At 40.5% G+C, this 20,015-nt stretch overlaps 1 protein-coding gene across 8 annotated transcripts in view; it reads right to left on the bottom strand.

Annotated features, from left to right (window-relative positions):
- Positions 1-20,015, bottom strand: part of TNIK (TRAF2 and NCK interacting kinase) — a 416,471-nt gene that overhangs the window by 358,642 nt on the left and 37,814 nt on the right. The gene's annotated exons all lie outside the window — the stretch shown is intronic.

Below are 20,015 nucleotides of genomic sequence, written 5' to 3'. Positions count from 1 at the left end.
TCTAGGCACTGCTCAGAACAAGGCATTCGGGGGCAGGAGGAGGGGCAACATTTTATCAAATGCCTAGGAGCACCAAGGTACACCGTGGAGTGATCTTCCCCAGGAGTATTCCGCCATGTAGAAAGCAAGCGAGGAGCAGATGGTCAGATTAATCTATATGTGGGAGTTTCAGGGGGATTTGGCATGAAAGAGCAAGGAAGTAATTTAGTATCAACCTCATAGGGCTGTTGGAATAATTAAATAATGCATTTAAACACAGTCCAGTGCCTGACTAAAAAAAAAATGAGAGTTTAATAAATGTTAGCTGTCATTGTCGTTGTTACAACCGCTGTTGTTATTTATATCTGGAACCAGACAAAGTGACCACATCTGTTTCTTAGGGATCTATAAAACAGAAGTCAGCCGTTGTTTCTCAAGTAATAGAGAAAAAACTCAAAAGCTATGTGGGGTGCTAAACCTCAAACAAGAGACGCCAATGACCATACATTCCTTAAGGCTTCCATTAACTTAGTTCTGAATAGCTAGTGGTTGAGCATTCTTGCGATAATGACTAAAAATAACTGGTACTATTTTTACTAGAAATATAGCAGTACAAAAGACTTAAGAAATTGAATGGAAAATAATGCTCTCTTTAGAAAGCCCAAGTGAGGCTGTTTAAGGTAAGACATTCTGAGCCTCTATTCCATTACTGCTGCCCCCATCCATTCAAAAAGGATTTGTGGAAGTTGGCAAAGATGCATACAAAACAGAATTAAGAAAAGAAAGTAAGGCAATCAGTCTAAAGAGAACTAAAGGGTAAGGAAAAGTATATTTGGTGCCCAGTGGACAGGCAAACAGGTCCCCTTCACAATGCTAGTGTGGGTCTCAAATCTGGCTGTGAACTAAACTAAGCTAAACCTGGCAGTGGACTAAAGAGGGAAACGGGAACAGTACTCACAGTTGCCAAAACCAGGGGAAAATACTGCTAGTACTGTTAAAAAGTGTGAACGTTTTTTCATTCATAGGTTAGCAGTGGTATAGTGAACAATGTCTATGATACGGTTACAACAAGGCTTAATCACCTCACTAAAAGATATCCTGCCTCTAGCTTCAAAAAAAAACATCTGTAACTTCTGGCAGAAGAGGCTCTCCAAAATTTAGGATTTTTTTTCTATGCTATTTATTAGTCCTTATGTTCCATCAAAGGCAGAATCATTTTGAAGGGTGTCCAGTTCAAATAAATTAATATTACCATTTTTGGAGGAAGTAAGTTTACGTACTTATATACGACCTATATAATCGCTCATCTATAAAAAATATAGTATATTTTTCAACCCAGAATTCTTTTGCTCAGCCAAACTATTTTTAACAATTGTGAGAATACCATAAAAACATGCTCAGATATGCACTGTCTAAAGGTTTTCCTTCCTTTCTTTGAAAGCTACTGAAAAATGTGCTCCATGAAAATAAGGGGGTAAACAAAAGAAAGAGCATCCAGGAAATGGAAGCTAGCACAGAGGGGAAAAGGATGACGGTGAAAGGAAATCCCAGTATGGGAGGCCTAGGACATAGACAGTCCAGCCTGGGGCTGGTCAGAGGCTCCAGAAGAAATGGCCCAAGAAGATGAAACAGGTGGATAGCTGTTGCAGCCAAATACATTGAAGAGAACAGTCCACATCTGGGGAAGAGTGCAGAAATACACTAGTGAGAGTATACTGAGAACGAAGCAAACAAGAGCTTTGTCTAGGAAAGGGGGTGAATAGAAATAGGTCCACTGCTTGCACAAGTAAACCATGGGAGCATAATAAATGCATAAAGACGGCTACTTACAGGAGATGGAGAAGAATGGAAAGACTAGAACTAGAACAGGAGTGAGTTTTTTTTAAAGTACACTTTCTATGTTGTTGTAGTTTCTAAACCATGTGAAAATCTTGCCTCTTCAAAATCAAATAAAAATAAAGCAAGTCCTAAGAGTAACGAAAGGATATTGTTTTCTGCTAACAGTGTCCAGAGGCTTTACTTGTTCTTTTCACAGTATCAACTGCTGACCCACACCTGGCTTTCTGAATTGCACATACCTGTAGAGAATCAGAGGCAAAGAGGTCACAGGATATGACTACAACCTTCAAAATAAAATCAACGAAGATAAGAGAAGTGGGAGAAGCACTTTCAATTTACCAAAGCACGAAGTACAGCCTCTTGTTTTCTAGAAAAAATAGCACTGGCTCTGTGCGGTACTGTTATAGTGCAAGCTATGTAAGTATACAGAAATCAGACATGGTAACAGGGAGCTCTATGGGAATTCTGACCAGGCAGTTCTTCCTCAAATTCCCCTGTGCATTTTGGGGAGTTAGGATCCCTAGCAGCTGTCCACCAAATATCAAAGTGACTCCTCAGTCACTGAGGCAGTATGAACTGTTTCCTTCCCCACATTTCCAGAAGCTCATACTCCTGACTGGGAACCACAGTGAGGAATCAGTAGAAACAAATAAAAAATAACATTTGTCAACTTTTTTCCCCTATCACTGCCACTAATTTTTATTAGTTCATTAATTTAATGAATCTTAAGAAATCATGAACAATCTGATCTTCCAAATGCTTGGCTGTTACTAAAGATAGTTTGTGTCTTGAGTATTTTTTTTAACTGAGCTAAAGAAAATCTGAGGAATCTAGAATCTCTGCCAGCCTTCTGTCAAAGTCCTGCTTCACAACTGCAGAATATACAGTTTAATTTTTTTAAGTTCTTGCATATTCTCTCATTGATTAGGCTAATTAATTCTCTTAAGAGTCACGTAAGTTTAGCAAGGAAAATACTATTTTCCCCATTGTCACATATAGGGAGTCTAAAGGTCAGAGCAGTAAAGTGATTTTTTCCAAGCTCATAATTGACAGAACTTGGAGTAGAAACCAGAACTTCTGGTTGCCAGTCTGGCAGTTTCTCTGCTCAGCTGTGATGTTTACTCTAGACAGTATTTTCTCTATGCCACACCTATAATCCATCGGCTTGATTCTAATCTTTAACATGATAATTATCAATTTGAAACCCAGCATTTAATTCAACTATAGCGATCCTCAAACTCGTACAGTTCGAAAATCAGTAAAGCTGACTGAGGGCTTTACACAGGTCAGCTTGTGTGGTCTTCCCAATCTTTGTACCTTCTAGGTAGGTACAATCATTATCCATTTTACAGTTGAGGAAATGTAGGCAGAGAAAGGGGTAAACAACGTGTTACTTAAGGTCGCTCCTTAGTAAGTAAGAGTGTGGATCTGAATGCAAGCAGTTAAACTCAGTTGGGGAAAACTCCCAGTAGCTGTAACTAAGAAATAAATCCCCCAGAAAAACTGGTAGGTGGATTCTTTAGATAAACAATGAAATGTTCTCTAGCTTTGTAAATAAAACTAGCATCCCCCATATAAGTTTTTGATTGATTTGTAAAAGTGACCTCAAAAGATAGAAACAAGTAAGTTACTGTCCTTCTATCAAACTAAATAGTATTTTAATTGCCCAAGTAGTGGGTATTTAATAAATCATCAATTTTCTACTCTATTAATACTTCTGCAGAAACAGGAAAACTCCCAATCATCAAATCTGGTAAAAAAAAAAATCACAATGGAAATCATACAGAGGCAACACACTGAGTAAAACAACGGCCTGGAGAAAATAGATTTATTTTATTCAACTTCAAAAGTGATATGAAGTTGACTGAAATTATTCTACTCCACATAGGAGGTTAAGATGCTTATGACCAGCCAGGCGTCGTGGCTCACGCCTGTATCCCACCACTTTGGGAGGCTGAGGTGGGAGGATCACTTGAGGTCAAGAGTTCAAGACCAGCCTGGCCAACATGGCAAAACCCCATCTTCTACTAAAAAATACAGAGATTAGCCACGCATTGTGGTGGGCATCTGTAATCCCAGCTACTTGGGAGGCTGAGGCAGGAGAATCACTTGAACCCAGGCGGTGGAGGTTGCAGTAAGCCAAGATTGCACTACTGTACTCCAGCCTGGGTGACAGAGCAAGACTTTGCCTCAAAAAAATAAATAAATAAAATTATGCTTGTGACCAATAGCCAATGCAGAAGACTGATAATTTTCTCCTCTAAAATTTCTACAGAGCATCCCAAAATTCTATTTTCAACCAAGTTTAATCTCCAGAAGTAAAAGTATGATACCTTGGTAAGAAACACTATTTAATATAAAAATTCACAGTCATCAAGTAATTTGGTAAGACACCAAAAGGGTCATGGTCTTGCCTCAAAAACCATGTGCATAGTGAAAAGTAGCCAGATTGAGGGCAAGTAAGAACTTAGGGAAAAGCCTGAACTATAGCCAAAGAAATCATCTGTCTAACTCCCCAGAAGAACCAACCTCTACAGAGGTAAAAATGGAAAGGGCGGAAAGAGATGCAGCCATTAGTAAAACCCTGTATGGCCCATACTCCATGATAATTTATGATCAGTGGTACAATACAATTAGATAAGCATATCTGGATCTACAATACCAGGATGACAAACACACACTGAGTTAATAATTAGATATTTAATGATCAAAGAAGAGCTAAAAGGAAAAAGAAAAAATAGCACCTACTTCTCATTGGATCAGTGGTAGTCCCTGTTGCCAGCAGACATTCCATAATCCTGGAATCCTGTGGCTAGCCCACTCTACTGCTTCCCTAAATGATGGAACTCTGACGCCATGGCGCCTGTATCCCATCACTTTGGGAGGCCGAAGTGCTAGGATCACTTGAGGTCAATAGTTCTTAATATCTAAGATAACACAGTGATCTGCTGACAAAGATAACAGTAGGCTCTGTGAGACCCTACCTTGAAGAAAGAGGGAAAGAACAGGGAAGAATAGAGCCCGAGGAGACTCCTTAGGCTTGCCTGGGGGAGTGGGGGAACAGGAGTGAGGAGAGGCAGAAGGGACAGGAAGAAGCCCCTCCAGCAATGGTCAGGGGAGAGAATGGTCAAGAGGAGCTCAAAGGGCATTGAGAGCTAGGGATTGGAGTCCAGAGGTTCTCCACTGGTATGTGGGTGAAAGGTGGGAGGAAAAGTAGAAGGAACTGATGAGCTAAAGAAATGAGGGGAAGGAAGTAGAAGAGAACTGGGGAGGCCTTCTGACAGTGATCAGTGCCGGAAACGGGGAGGGAGGCACAAGGGATGATGACAGTCTTGGCAGAAACATCATACAAAGAATGTAAACATCCATCTAGATGACCTTCAGTGACGGTAAGATTCTATTAACCTTCCAGAGTTATCCGCTCCAAATTTAGAAACACTTTTATTTGTAAAATAGAAATTACCTTGTTGCTTTGGTCCATTTCTTCTCATTTTAATTGGAATGGGGTTGGAGGACAGTTGGCTACCACTATTAAAATAATGTATTTTCACTGGGCTCATAGCTCTTTAAAAAGACTGGGAGATAAATACTCTCCCAGCCCCTGCTCTAAGTTGGCAGAGAGACAGGAGGGGACCACTGAGACAACGCCTACCCTCTGCAAATCAGCACCAGACAAATGCTTCAGTTGGACAACAGAACTTACATCTCCATTTCCCAGGGGAACGGAAATATCTAAAGGTTTAAATTTACTCTAACAAATATTTTGAGGTTCTTGCTACATGCTAGGCCACCCTAAGTTTATTTGTGAAACAACAGCATCTTCCACTGTGAATGAAATGCACACAAGAATCTCAGAGTTGCAACAGACACCCATCTATCTCATCAGGCTCATTCAAGAATCAGAAGCATCATTTAACAGTCCAGAAAAAAAGATGTTCAGGTGCCTCGTGGCTGCTTCCCGTCTTCAATCCCTTCAGTAATCACGGTTCTGAGTCAGCTTCCATAGCTCACAATGACACATCTATCTGAAGCACACATTCTGAGATAATAATGTCCATAATGGTGAAAGATAAAAGAAAAAAATCATAACACGGTATAATAGGAATCATAACAAGACATAATTTTCATGGAAAACCATTTTGGTGGCAGCTTCTTCTAAAAAAGGTGACGAAAGTAAATATAACATCTCTCACATAATGTTTATGTTCTGTACCTTGTATAGATTCCATGTCTTTATTAAATAGAAGAGAAGAAAAAAGCCTACATTGACAAATAAAATACCACATTAGGGCTATTTTTCCCCTGCACTCAATTTGAAAAATTTTACAAAAGAGGGTCTTTTATTTATGGAAGCCCTAACTTTCAAATCTTATTTAATAAGAAAAGCTTCAGCTTTTAGGAAATGAAAGATACCAGTGGCTCATTTAGCCACGAAGGGAAGTTGCAACAGGGGCCAGGGCGCAGACTTGCCAAATTAAGGTGACTGGAAGAAAGGGCTATCAGATTCATTCTGCCATAAAGGACTTTTACTTAGGGTCAGATGACCAAGATTCTCTATTGAGGACAGAAGACTTCAGAAAGCAGGCAGATCTGGACCCAATTCAGCATCTGGCATCACTGACTGCCTCGACCATGCCACTCAATCCTCCTGAGCCTCCATTCCCTCCATGGTTTGATAAGCTTGATTGTGGGACTACTACCCCAGTGGGTTGTTGTGATGATTAAATGAAGCGCCATGCTAAAGAACCTGGTACCTACCAGACATACAACACAAATCACCCTCTTCCACCTCCTCTTATTTTCCCTCTGGCTGAACCCCAGTGGTATGGCAAGCTAAGCATCTCTAAATATCAGGCTCCTCAACTGTAAACTGACAAAGCATAAAGTATGCGAAGGCTTTAAATCGCTATGCAAATGTTAGGAAATACTGTTATCAGTGCCAATCCGTACACCTCACTTGAAACTGCAAGTCATGGAGTCAGAGCAAAAGGCACCTCTCAGGGAGTTTCTTCCTACCCCACCCGTATACTATACACTAATACAAAAGTGTCACTGAGGGGAGCTGAACTATGCTTTACAGTTATTTTCTTTTCCATTTTGTGCATTTAATGAATGCTTTTATTTCTGTGCTCATACTCCTGGGTATAATTTGAGAAAACCCGAATTCGAAATGCTAAAGACAAATATTAGCAACAAGCGACTTGATATTTGCGCATCCTTGCAAAGATCCAAAAAGATCTAAATATTTGGAAAACAGGTAACAGGATAAAGGAAAACAAGTGTCAAGAACAAAAGTTCTGCAAGTTTCTCTGGGGTAAAACATGCCCAGCAATCTTCAACACCAGCAAAGTGCCCAGCACATGGAAAGCACTTGATAAACAATATTTAAACCTCCTGTAGAGACAACATGACCCCAATGTACCACTGCCCACTAATAAAAAGACAAGCAAAAAGCTAAACCTGAAACATGAATATTACTCTAGCTGATATATGTTTCTACTAATTCATTGATTTTTAGAAGGGCCACGTGTAGACTCCAGGTGTATACGATCGTCAACTCCCAACTACGTAAACTCTGAACTCCGGCTTCAAACTGCTAAAAAATAAACCAGAACGAGGCCTCTCTAACCCCCGTTACCCGTATTGTTGAGGAAACGATGAGGTTGGGCAGAAATAAAGCTAGGAATGAAACCTCATCCCATCCTCCCCAGACACCACATGCATCACGTGGGTGTCAGAGGCTCCTGTGCCCCTAATCATTTTCAGTTGTCGTTTCATCTAGGATGCCAAATGTTAAATAATCAAGACGAAAAATCTGGGGTTTTCTCTCTGTGTCTCTCCATTTTTAGTGCAAGCAGTATATTACAGGTCACCATATTATTCTTAATTTCTAATCGTCTTTACTCTCTTTTCTGCCAGTTTGTACGTTTTTTCCTCCCTACCCCAGTGTTTCTTCTGGCCTAAGACTTGCTTTGCATGTATATTATGTCAGAGAGAGAGAAACTTATATTCATCACAGTTTTGTACAAATAAGCAAGGCAAAGTTAAATAAAGATTAGAATTCAGAAGAGAGCAGCAATTTATACAGGCTTCTTTGGTCCTCTGCCAATCCTAAAAGAACTAAAGAGGTCCCAGCACCTGTCTGTAAAAACAGAAACACACAGTTCTCAGTAGCCAAAAGCATCTTCTGGTTTGCTATTCCAGAAAACAAACCACCCCAAAACTTAGTGGCTTTAAGTAGCAAATGTATTATCTTTCATAGTTCTAGTAGCTTTTACTTTGCAGCTGAAGCTGGAATGATCTGAAGCCTTTTCACTCACGTGTCTGGCAGCTTCCTGAGAAGGCTGGCTGACACCTGTCTCCATGCAGCCTTTCCAGATGAGTAGTTTCAGCTTCCTCACAGCGTGGAGGTCTCAGAGTAGGCAGCTCCATACATGGCAGCTGGTTTGTCAGGATATGAATGAAGGCTTCAGTCTCTTTAAGACTTTTCCTTAAAGTCTGGAAAATTGGTAGAGACTTGTTTCTGCCATACTTTATATGTCAAATTGGTCGTGAAATCCACTCAGATGCAAAGGGAAGGAGGTATAGACCTCACTTCTCAATAGGAGAATCGAATTGGAAGCCACCATCAATCCACTATACTCATATTGCTTTGCATGGCCTCCATCACAAACAGGGCTAATGGCAGAGTGAGCCCAGTGGATCAGATTTGTGCATATGTAGATGCCCACTCCCGTAAAACATCATAATTTTTTTTTTCTTAGAGATAGGGCCTCACTCTGTCACCCAGGCTGGAGTGCAGTGGCATGAAATAGCTCATTGCAGCCTCGAACTCCTGAGCTCAAGCAATCCTCCTACCTTGGCCTCTCAAGAAGCTGGGACTACAGGTGTATACCGTCATGCCTGCCTACTTTTTTTCACTTATTAATTTCGTCTGTAGAGATGAGGTCTTGCTCTGTTGACCAGGCTAAGAAATCATAATGTTAATGTTGGAAGATTGAAAGTGGTGCTGGTCAACGGTGCTAGTCAATCACTTAGTGTATTTTCATTTCACTGCTACCTTCCAAGTTCGGGAAATTTCTTAGAAAAATTAGAAGACATAAGAGTTGCCTTTGATCACTGGCAATCATCAAATACACAAATTTATTGCATGTGTTTTATAATGTCATCTAGGTTAAAAAAAAAAAAGCCATTAGTATTTTCATGGAGGTGCAATAGCTTTAACTCCAAATTTTCATCATTGAAAGACTTCATTGCTCACCTACTTATACTGGTCTTCCAAGTGGAAGTGAATAGATAATTCTGCAGTCTTGGACATACAGATTTAATTCCTGTTGTGAATATTCATTCGGATGAACGAGAAAACTTCAGGTTATTTTAAATTAGGATGAGAAATCAATACTAGTAACAAAGAATATATCTGCATATAAAACTGCTCATTAGAGCCAGCCAAGGAAGATATAGCTCCCAGAAAAGGCCCACTTAGCAATTATACAGAAGCTGATTCCCACCAGCAACTCATTAATGAATATCTCTGGTGTTCTAGGCTCTAGAAGAACACACAAAGGATGGGGCGAGGAGTTCTCCATTTTAGACGGTGACCAAGCCCTGTAGGAATTAGCCCTCTCTGAATCCTCTCTTTACCCCTTCCTGATAACTGCTTGGTGGCTTTCTTGCCTTATAACAGCCTTCATGTTTGTTGAGGGACTTCTTGAGAAACTTCAAACCATCCTATTCGAGTTGTCCTTGCTCTAAAAGATCAAAAATCAGGTAGGGCCAGTCTCGTAACTCCTTCCTTTGGAGAAGAGGCAGTTCCTCGCTGTTCAAGGGAAGGCAAGAATGCCAGGCAGACATCAAGTTCTTTGTCGCTTTACCAACATTAGGCAGCCAGGGTCCACTCCAGAGCAGCACTGTGGATCACCGTTGACAGGTACACAGAGAAGAAGAGGTGAGCAGCAGTAACATGGAAACTGGGTTAAGAAAACCTCAAGGAAAAAATAGACAGCTAATTACAGTTTTCAAATTAATGTGCACACACTGAAATGAACTTGCAAAGATGTTCCTCTTTTCCTTTCCTTGTGCCAAAAGTTAAGCCTTTTTCTGAGGTCCACAATGTTACAGCCAACAGGACAACTTGGTGAGAGAAAACAATCATTTTTAAGAAATCATAAAAGAGATTAATTGAGCTCTTATAATGTGCCAGGTGGGTACTGCGACTGTCAGCATTTTACAGACGAGGAAAATGAGACATAAATACCATTAATAACCTACCCAAGAGCACTCAGCAAGCAGGAACCAACAGCCAACTTTATAATCCTAGCCACCATGCGAAGTATAGAAGGAGCAGGGGTTTTCTGACGAAACAAGGCTGATATCAAAATCTAACTCCTCGCCCCATCCTTTGTGTGTTCTACGCATTACTGTGCTAGATATGTGACTTTAGTTACTAACCTTTCTGAGTTTGTTTCCCTGCCAGCAAAATAGGGATAATACCATCTAACTCTTTTTTTTTTTGATATGGAGTTTCACTCTTCTTGCCCAGGCTGGAGTACAATAATGGCATGCTCTCAGCTCGCGGCAACCTCCACTTCCTGGGTTGAAGCGATTCTCTTGCCTCAGCCTCCCGAGTAGCTGGGATTATAGACATGTTCCACCACGCCTGGCTAATTCTTTGTATTTTTAGTAGAGATGGGGTTTCACCATGTTGACCAGGATGGTCTCGATCTCCCGACCTCAGTGATTCACCCACCTCGGCCTCCCAAAGTGCTGGGATTACTGGCATGAGCCACCGTGCCCGGCCCCATCTAATTCTTATAGTTGGTTGCTGTGAACCCTCAGAATGTAGGTTTTCAATAAATAGTAACTATTTTTTTGTTATGCAGAGGGAACACATCCAAGCTAGCAGAAATGAACCACAAGAGTGAGAAGGAAACCTGGAAGCATCAGGAACAGGCACACCTCATTTTCTGCCAATCAGGCAAACTACTTTGGAGAAATTTCCTCTCCAGAGCCTCACCTCCTCTCTTTAAACATGGAATGGGCGTAATTCTAGAAGATTTTGCATACACAGCATTCACAACTCAAGGAAACAATGCACATTTTCCTTTTCTTTTTAACTAGAGACACACAAATATATGATAATATCATATGCGCATACATATGTTTACTTATATTCAATGTTTTGCAACTCCAATGGGTCCTTCAATCTGATTCCAAATTAAGTCCTCTTCAGACATGGCTCTGAACAAGTAACTGCTGATTTCAAAGCCATCTAAGGATTTTTTATGCTATTGGGATAAAACCCAGTCTCTTTGGCCTACCCTCCTCTGCCGTTCACAGAGACTTCCATTCTAATGCCATCACACCCACACATCCCACCCCATGCCTCATTAGGAACTCTTCTATAAAGGACAAGGCCTCTCTGCCTGCTTGTCCCTGAACATAAACACCTTGCTCACTCCCACCTCTATATATCTGCACTGGCCAGATCCTCTCAGCACCACCACTGGCTCATTTTCTCCAGTTTAAGTCCCACCAATCTGTTAAGACCCTGCTAAAGGTTCTCCTCTTCCAACAGACTTCCCATGACCAATTTGGCCCCCAATTAATCCATTCTTTTTTTCTTCTCAATTCCTACCTGTGCAGACTTTTCCTTTCAGTTGCATTTCTACATTATTTATTACTATGCAACTTTCCTTAGAGAAGAATCCTCCCTCATCAAGGATACTATATGCAACTTGAGAGAGCACATGGTCAAGAGTATAGGTTTGCAGTCAGGCCCATCTGAAGTCAAGTCCCGGCCCTGCCATCTTCCAGCTATATGACCTTGAGCAAGCTACTTACCTCTCCAAATTGTATTTCCTCCTCTGTCAAATGGGATTATTATTATAATTGGAGTTATCTCATATTGTTTGAAGGGGGATTCACGCCTGGTATATGTAAGTGCTCAATAATGTCAGCTATAATTATTATCAATACCCATTTCTCACACATTTTTAAATCCCCCACAGCACCAGCTATCCATTAATAATCAACTATCTACCTCTCCATCCATCCATCCATCCACCCACCTATTTATGTTAGAGACTCGATGAACCTTTGCCAATTGCCTAACTTAGTTGTACCAATCCTTCTCGAATTTCCATTTCTCCAAGAAGCACAGAGCTGTTTCTGCTTTATTAATCCAGCATTGAAACTCAAGAAGAGTCCCCAGATAGGGACTCACACAGAGCATGCTGATTTCCAGGAGCCTGAAATGGGAGTGAAAAGTAATCATTCCCTTGGTTCAGATATGCTGGTTTGAAGAATAGCTGAATAATTCATGAGGTTCTTTAAGGCGCACTGATCATATTCTGCTCTTTAAGAAGCATTTTACCTTGAAGTAACTATTTGTCATTCCCCTTTCAAATGAGAGCTAGATAATAGACTGCCTCTGTTTAGCAAAACTATAATAAAGGTCTAAATAATAATAATACCTTAAACCTGCTGAGCGCCTCACAGTTTATAAAGCACATTCATACCCATCCTGCCATTGCATGCTTCCAGCAGCCCCATCAGATAACCAGAGGATTTAGCTCAGCGTGCTAAGTGGGACTGCTCAGGCTGGAGAAGGTTCAAGAGCTTTCCCACAGGCCAGTTCATTGATTCAGATCTTCCTACTCCTATTTCAGTGTTCATTTTATGACACCAGAGGATCTAAAATGATTTGCATATATTGACAAAGAGATACCCAGCTGGAAAGAGTGTAACCCACTGCTAATTTGTGTTTCTAATAAACTACCTACAGTATCACCTGGGAGATACAATGCAAAGCAAATCTGTCAAATGGCATTTAATGCAATTCTATACTACCTGGTACTAAGCAGAAGACCTCAGCTGAAAGTCTGTTTTCACACTAGCCATTTTCAGTCTTTGCTTTCCTAGAAGTAGAGTAGGAGCATACAGCGTCAGCCTGCTGGGATGCCTTGTTACCAGACTCAGCCTGTACTGTACGTGGATAATCTTCCTATGTCCAGTTTCCCACCAGTTTTCTTCCAGGCTCCCCATTCCTTACTGCCTTCCAGTTGCCCAACCCGCTGCCTGGCTCTTTCTCAGACATATAGAGTATGTACCATCCTATTCATGACCTGCTCCCTTTCCTCATTCACTTTTCTGCACAAATATCACCTCCTCAGAGAGGCCTTTGACCCGTCTTATTAACACCCCTGGCCACACTCTGCAACCACTTTCCCTGCTGTTTCATCATAGCACTTATCACTGCTCGATGTTTTAAAATGTTTCGTCTATTTATAACTGGTCTTCAGTACTAGAATGTAAGTTCTAGGAGGGCAGGGCTTTGTACTGGTCACCACCATACCGTCAGCACTTGAAAAGGTGCCTGACAACAGGAAGCTCCCAATAAGTACCTGTTGAATAAAGGAATGCAGCCTATCAATTCCCCCTTTAAAATCTCTACCTCTTGCACTTTGAAAAGATTCTTATATATGAAGCCAAAGGAACAAAAACAAATCTCACAACTAGGACAAATGCACAGAAAAATGAGTGCGTGGATGGGATACAGAACAAGTGGATAGAACCCCTAGGTTTGGAACAGCCATGATTCCAACAACTGTTAGAATAGGTTAATCACTGGAGCTAATGCCGTTCAGTTGATAAGAAAAAATTAGCCCAGCATGGTGGCTTAAGCCCATAACCCCAGCACATTGGGAGGCAGAGGCAGGTGGATCACCTGAGGTCAGGAGTTTGAGACCAGCCTGGCCAACATGGTAAAACTCTGTCTCTACTAAAAATGCAAAAAGTAGCCAGGTATGATTTCTCATGCTGGTAATCTTAGCTACACGGGAAGCTGAGGCAGGAGAATTGCTTGAACCGGGGAGGCAGAGGTTGCAGTGAGCCGAGATTGCACCACTGTACTCCAACCTGAGCGACAGAACAAGACTGTCAAGAGAGGAAGGAAGGAAAGAAGGAAAGAAAGAAAGGAGGGAGGGAGGGAGGGAGGGAAGGAAGGAAGGAAGGAAGGAAGGAAGGAAGGAAGGAAGGAAGGAAGGAAGGAAGGAAGGAAGGAAAAGGAAGGCAGGCCAACACTCCCCCTTCTACCCCCGGCCAAGAGGTCTCTCATTGCCTAAGGCAATTTCATCACAGGCCTCAGAGTAAGCTGAAACCAACAGATAAATATCCTAGGCTATCTTTCTGAGAAGAAGGTCCAAGTTATTTCCTGGATTTTTGTAGATATGCTCCTAATCTGATACAACTAGAACTACTCAACATCAGCCATGAAATGCTTTTGCTAAAAATATTAACCTGATTGTAATCATGAGGAAATCATCACATATCCTCAATGTAGGAAATTCTACGAGCCAACTGGCCAGGATTCTTCAAGAAAGTTAGTATCAGAAAAAACAAATAAGATGTAGAGGCTCTACTAGATTAAGAAAAAAAATAGTTGGATATTGGATTGCAGGGGGAAGCTGTAAAATAAAAACGTTGAATATGGACAGCACAGCTTACGAAAGCTTCATCAGCTAAACCCATTTACTCTACAGTATTTAAAGCCAATGTCCAATTTATCACTACTCATCCCTGCAAGTAATCAGTAAGTGTTTTCCATATATATCATGTCCTTTTCCAGTTACATACAATCTCATCACAGTAATATCTATATCCTGAATTCAACAGGGCTTAGCCTCCACAGGGCATCTTTAATACTAATTGGAGGAGACAGGCTTTATAAATCCTTATTTACAAGATGATTATGAAAACTATATTTCCTAGGCCTGTCCTTTACACTTCTATCATTGTCTCTCTTTCTCTCTCTTGCCAATAAAGTTCTTATTAAATACTGCATCATCCACTAAATTATCAATTCCCTGGCAGTAGAAATGATACCTGGTTAATCTTTGCATCTCTAAGAAGCAAACAATGGCTTACATAAGGTATATAGCTCATAAATGGCTGTTGAATTTTAAAAATTACTATACTTTAATTTAGAACACATAATGATGATTTATTTGGTTCAATTTTTAAATGACCCTGAAATGTCTTTGTGCTACAAAATGTACTGAGGAACTTTCAGATTTTGGAACTTGCAGTTGCCAAGCATTTTATATATTTTATGAAATGTTTAGCAATAAAACTACACTTCACATCTCAAAATAAAATACGTTTTGAAGGAATTATAAAATCAAGATGTTCTTTCTGCGTATAAAATATTCAATAAGTGACTCAATAAATCAGTAGCATATTTATTTCAAACTGAGGTGCCATTAAGAGCATTTAGTAAGCTACTTTGAATACTCTTATCTATTTTGGCTAACAAAGGCTTGTTTCACCAGGTAACTTGGCGAACCCTCCCGGTATTGTGATTTATGTATCTCTCCCCATTCATACTTCACTAACCCTCTTCAACGAGAACTTTTATAGTTGCTTATTTCTTTAGAACTTAATGAATTGATTCTGGCATTGTGAAAGGTATTATCACATTTAAAAACCATTTAACTTTCCACTTCTCATTTCCTGCCTTCCTTTTTGAATTTCCATTTCTATTTGTTAATCTTGACATTTGTAAATGTCCTGGATCATCGGGCTCTGAGACATTCTCATTCTACTTTACAGAAATCAGATTGCTCACTGAACTTCAGCAACTGTGTTTCTTTAATAGTTACTAGCACCCATTTGCAACAATCCCCAAGCCCACCACCTCACTGGGACCTCACCCCTTCCTATAATCAAAGGGCTTTGAAAGACAAGCTTTCTCTAAGGCTACATGACATATCCCAAAGAATTACCATGACCTAGTTTTAGAATGTCACTCCAGATAGACTTCAGCCAGTGGGAAACAATATACGAAGCATCTTTATTTCAGCAACTGAGCCTCATTCCTAAGAACTGCTCCGTCTTTGAGAGGTTACCCCAGTGGAAAACACTGCCTGAGAGAAAAAGAGATTACATGTTTGGTCCGGGTCCAGCCATGACCCAGCTGTACAATCCTGGGAAGTGAGTCAGTGTCTGAACTTTGATTTCCTCATCTTTAAAATTAAACAGTGAGACTAGGTCACCTCTCGCTTGCTTCCAGTTCTAAGATTCTATAATTCCATTGAGTGTTCCTATGTGGAGCAGAGGGGGGAAACGTAATTATCAAATTTCAAAAATACAGCATAAACCCTTTGGTAATTCTTCTGTATTGTGCTACCTTTGCATACTTTGAGTACTCTGGCAACTTCCAAAAGGACTCACAAAGCCTCATAGACTAAAACCTGGCCCAAACCGTATGACCCAGCAATTCTACTCCTGAGAAATGAAAATGTATTTGCACACGGATAAGCTGTTGTGTACAGATGTTCATAGTAGCATTATTCATAATAGCCCAAAGGTAGAAATAACCCAAATGTCCATCAACTGATGAATACACAAACAACATTTACAATCTCCACACAAGGAAATATTATTTAGTCATTAAAAAGAGCGAAATACCCATACATGTTACTACGTGGATGAATCTTGAAAACATGCTAAACGAAAGTCAGTCACAGGATTATATGATTTCACTCGTATGGAATATCTAGAACAGAGAAATCTACAGGGACAGAAAGTAGTTTAATGGTTGCTTTCGAGGTGAGGGGAGAATGAAGGGATGGGAGCTCATAGCCAAATATCCATCAGTTGATGAATAGATAATATACCCATAAGATGGTATATCATTCAGCCATAAAAAATAATAAACTACTAATCCATGGTAGGTATTAGTCTTCTAGAGCTACCATAACAAAATACCACAGACTGGATGGCTTAAACCACAGAACTTTACTGTCTCACAGTAATCTCAGATCATCGTCCAGCTAGAAATCTCAGATTGAGGTCCAGCAGGGTCGGTTTCTGGTGAGGTTTCTCTTCCTGGCTTGCAGATGGTCACCTTTCTACTGTGTCCGCATATGGGAGAGAGAAAGCAAGCTCTTTGGTGTCTCTTCTTGTAAGTATATTAATCCCATCAGATTAGGGCCCAAGCTTTTGATTCTAACCATTATTACTTCTTCAAAGGACCCATCTTCAAATACGGTTACACTGTGGGTTAGGGCTTCAACATATGGATTTACAGGGGACACCAACATTCAGTTTATAACATTATGCTATGTGAAAGAAGCCAGTCACAAAGCACCACATATTATATAAATCTATTTAGATTACGTGTCCATAACGGGAAAATCTATAAAGACAGAAAGTAGATTAGCGATTGCTTAGGGCTGGGATGGGGATATTGTTGAAGGGAAATGTGGAATGACGTTTCTTTTGGAGGTGATAAAATGTTCTAAAATTGATTATATTGTTGGTTGCATAGCTCTGCAATACAAAAATCCATTGAATTGAAAACTTCAAATGGGTGAATATGCTACATCACGAGAAAACTGTTTAAAAAATAATAAACAAATAGGCAAGGCTCAGGATGACTGCCTAAGGATGAAAAAACAAAGAGCTTTTGAAGGAAGTCCCGGGCTCCGATCCCAGCGCTCCCACTCATTAGCTGTGTAACCTTGGGCCAGTCTCTGAACCTCCAGCCCCTCTACTCTGTGAAGTGGGGAGAGCACAGCGATTGCTCTCAGCTGGTATGAAAATGAAATGAGGTAACGCACAGCATCCAACAAGTACCAAGCACATAATAACTAATGGTTACTGTTGAAATTATTAGCATTTAATCAGAAGAATAGCCCATCTGTTTTTTGAGATGAACTGATTTCAAAGCTCAGGCCCTGAATTTGACCACAGGTTTTTAGCAGCTAGTGCAGATATAGAAGCACCCATTTTTCAATTTCCAACAATAGAGTCAGTGCCACTTACCTATAAGCTTGCCGTTCTATGAACGTGTTTGTGGCTCGAGGAGAGGCATGTCACTAAAACCAAGATGGCTTTTAGCATAGTTAGTTCCGAGGGGGAATTACAACAAATTTCCAAGCGATCAAAATATTTCAATGCCCAAAGCTCACAGTCAATATTTGCTACTGATTGACTTAGCCATGCCTGACTTATGAAACTTTTTATTTCAACCAACATTTCATTAAGTGTTGGTAAGACAGGCCCAACTGGCCCCAGGCCTCTGGCGCCTCTTGGGATATGCAGAAAAAACAGAGTTGGTCCCTACCTATAGGAGTTTGTATTGTAGCATCCAGTCCTAAACTCGTTTTTAGGTTTATTTTTACTTTAACTTTGCCACTATTCCAGATCTCCATGTGAATAAACAATAAAACTGCTCAGTATGTGAAGGCAAGCAGTAAAAAGGAGTAGCAACACTCAAGGTAGGCCCACCTCTCCAGCACTTCTGAGGCCCAGTTCCATTCCAAAACCGGAGGACTGAGAGTTCTGTTCCCATCTCTGCCACAGAATAGCTATGAGTACAGTTCCTCCTTTATCTGTAGAGAATACGTGGACCCCTGAAACCAAGAATGCTACTGAACCCTACATACACTATTTTTTTACCTATGCTACATACTTAGGGTAAACTTTAACTTATAAAGTAAGCACAATACGAGATTAACGGCAATAACTAATAATAAAATAGAACAATTGTAACAATATGCCAGCATCACTACTCTCACACTTTGGGACAATTATGAAATAAAATGAGGGTTACTTAAACCCAACACTGCAAGACTGCAACAGTCAATCTGGTCTGATAATGAAGAGGGCTACTCAGTGACTAAAGGGAGGGCAGCATCTATAGTGTGGAGACACTGGACAAAGGCCTGATTCACATCCTGGGCAGACAGAGTGGGACAGCTCGAGATTTCATCATGCTACTCCAAGCGGTGCACAGTTTAAAACTTATGAATTGTTTATTTCTGGAATTTTCCATTTAATATTTTCAGATTGTGGTTGACTGTAAGTAACTGAAACTGTGGAAAATGAAACCCCAGATAAGGGGACTGCTGTACAAACCCTACCCTTTTGTACTGGTTCCATCGCTACGATATGAAAGGCCAGGTTAGACTAGTGAACTAAGTCTCTCTATCACTTGGACCAAAAAATGCATATATTAGTTCCATATAAACTGAGTGCCTGTGATAGTTCTAGCTCTCACTGTAATTTAATAAATTGGCGCAATGTACTAGACAAGATGTAGAAACTGCCTTCCATTGCCTGTACACACACACACACACACACACACACACACACCCCAGAAAATACAAAGTGAGGTCCCTGAGCCTGACTGGCAGAACTGACCCACCATGATAAACTCACCATCTGAAATGAGTCCTCTTGCGAAACAGCCTACCAGATTATCATCTAGAATTCACGCTCCTCATTCCATAGCCCCTTCATGGGCCTGCATATAACGGATGCTGTGATCCAACCTAGATGCGTACTTTCCTTTCGCAGTCATGATGCCATCAGCCCTTTTGGGTGCCTGTGGTTGTACACTATAGTTTTCAGCTTTTTAAAAATACATATTCCTGAAATTTTTTCAGCCTCACCTCCAGCTATACCCCAACTACACTTCATAAGATAACATATGAAGATGCTAACCTCAGAGCCAGGCTGGTTTGCTGGATAAAAAACAGGGGCACTGAATCAGAAGACCCAGCTCTGCTCCTGATTAGTTGTCTAATTTTTTTTTTTTTCTTTTTTTGAGACGGAGGAGTCTTGCTCTGTCACCCAGGCTGGGGTGCAGTGGCGTGATCTCAGCTCACTGCAACTTCCACCTCCTAGGTCCACATGATTCTCCTGCCTCAGCCTCCCGAGTAGCAGGGAGTATAGATACACGCCACCATGCCTGGCTAATTTTTGTATTTTTAGTAGGAATGGGGTTCACCATGCTGGTCAGGCTGGTCTCAAACTCCTGGCCTCGTGATCCTCCCACCTCAGCCTCCCAAAGTACTGGGATTACAGGCGTGAGCCACCACGCCTGGCCAGTTGTGTAAATTTTTTTTGAGAGAGACTTAACTTTTCTGTGCTTTGTCTGTAAATAAAAACAACAGACAATATTATTGTGACACTGAATTAAATAACATGATTCATACGAAAGGACCTAGCATAATGTCCAACAATTACAAAACATTCTGTAAAGTTAGTTTGACTAAAACGTTGGACAGATCCTTTTTATAAGTCTCAGGGACATTAATTTTAATGCATTCTCTGAAAATGTTAAGTAAAATATAATATATATTAATAAAGTAGTAAAAGACATACATGAATAAAACATAAAATCCCTT

This window comes from Callithrix jacchus, chromosome 17 (assembly GCF_049354715.1).
Source record: "Callithrix jacchus isolate 240 chromosome 17, calJac240_pri, whole genome shotgun sequence".
Classification (NCBI taxonomy): Eukaryota; Metazoa; Chordata; class Mammalia; order Primates; family Cebidae; genus Callithrix; species Callithrix jacchus.
This window is presented reverse-complemented; position numbering and strand designations above follow the sequence as displayed.